Below are 1,579 nucleotides of genomic sequence, written 5' to 3'. Positions count from 1 at the left end.
CACTTTGTAGACCAGGCTGGCCTCGAACTCAGAAATCCGCCTGCCTCTGCCTCCCGAGTGCTGGGATTAAAGGCGTGCGCCACCACGCCCAGCTAACAAAACTCTTATATTAACTTTCTAGAATGAAAGCATAGCCTTGGGTCACATAGGTCATAACCAACCAGGAGTGCTGGCAGTGAAGGCTAGGATTATGTTCTGGAGGGTGGGTCTGATCTGTTACTCTGCGATCAATGTGGTATAGTGTGCCTGGATTTTTAAAACACGTTTTGCTTTAGATTTTTCCCCCTGCTTTGTTGATTATTTTATTAAGTGTTTGAGTGTTTTGCCTGTATGTATGTATGTGCACTACATGCATGCATGGTGCCTACAGAGATCGGGAGAGGGTATTAGAGCTTCTGGAACTGAGGGGACAGACAGTTGTGAGCCACCACGAGCTGGAACTGAACAGGGAAGTAGTGAGGTGTCTTCCCTGCAGAGCTATCATCTCTCCAGCCTTGTGACTAGATCTTTCCTTACTTCAGTTGCCTCCAGTCATTTTACTTTTCTTAACAATAGCATGTTAAAGCCAATTATTTCATCCCGACTGGGAGTGTCCTGGTGGGACTATCATCAACTACACTGACCTTTGTTAGCTAAAAGATGTGATTTGACCCAAATGAGGCCAGTTGAATGCTCCCTGCATGGAATATAAATTGTAATTAGAGGGAAAAGGGTCTGCATATTCTCAGAATCCACAAGTCCATTGACAGGTAGGTCTGCATTAAAGAGAATTCTAAATTCCTATTTATTTATTTATTTTTATTAGATATTTTCTTCATTCACATTTCAAATGTTATCCAGAAAGTCCCCTATACCCTCCTCCCACCCTGCTCCCCTACCTGCACACTCCTGCTTCCTGGCCTTGGCATTTCCCTTTACTGGGGCATATGATCTTCCCAAGACCAAGGGCCTCTCCTCCCTTTGATGGCAGACTAGACCATCCTGTGCTACATATGCAACTAGAGACACAGTTCTGGGGGGTACTGGTTAGTTCATATTGTTGATCCTCCTATAGGGTTGCAGACCCCTTTAGCTCCTTGGGTACTTTTTCTAGCTCCTCCATTAGGGGCCCTGTGTTCCATCCAATAGATAACTGTGAGCATCCACTTCTGTATTTGTCAGGCACTAGCATAGCCTCACAAGAGATAGCTATATCAGGGTCCTGTCAGCAAAATCTTGCTGGCATCTGCAATAGTGTCTGGGTTTGGTGGTTGTATATGGGATGGATCCCCAGATGGGGTAGTCTCTGGATGGTCCTTTCTTCCATCTCATCTCCAAACTTAGTCTCTGTAACTCCTTCCATGGGTATTTTCTTCCCCATTCTAAGAAGGAACGAAGTATCCACACTTTGGTCTTCCTTCTTGAGTTTCAGGTGTTTTGCAAATTATATTTGGGTAGTCTAAGTTTCTGGGTTAATATCTGCTTATCAGTGAGTGTATATCATGTGTGTTCTTTTGTAATTGGGTTATCTCACTCAGGATGATATCCTCCAGATCCATCCATTTGTCTAAGAATTTCATAAATTCTTTGTTTTTAATAG

The sequence above is a fragment of the Mus caroli genome, chromosome 13, assembly GCF_900094665.2.
Source record: "Mus caroli chromosome 13, CAROLI_EIJ_v1.1, whole genome shotgun sequence".
In the NCBI taxonomy this organism is placed as follows: domain Eukaryota; kingdom Metazoa; phylum Chordata; class Mammalia; order Rodentia; family Muridae; genus Mus; species Mus caroli.
Note: the sequence above shows the minus strand (reverse complement) of the source record.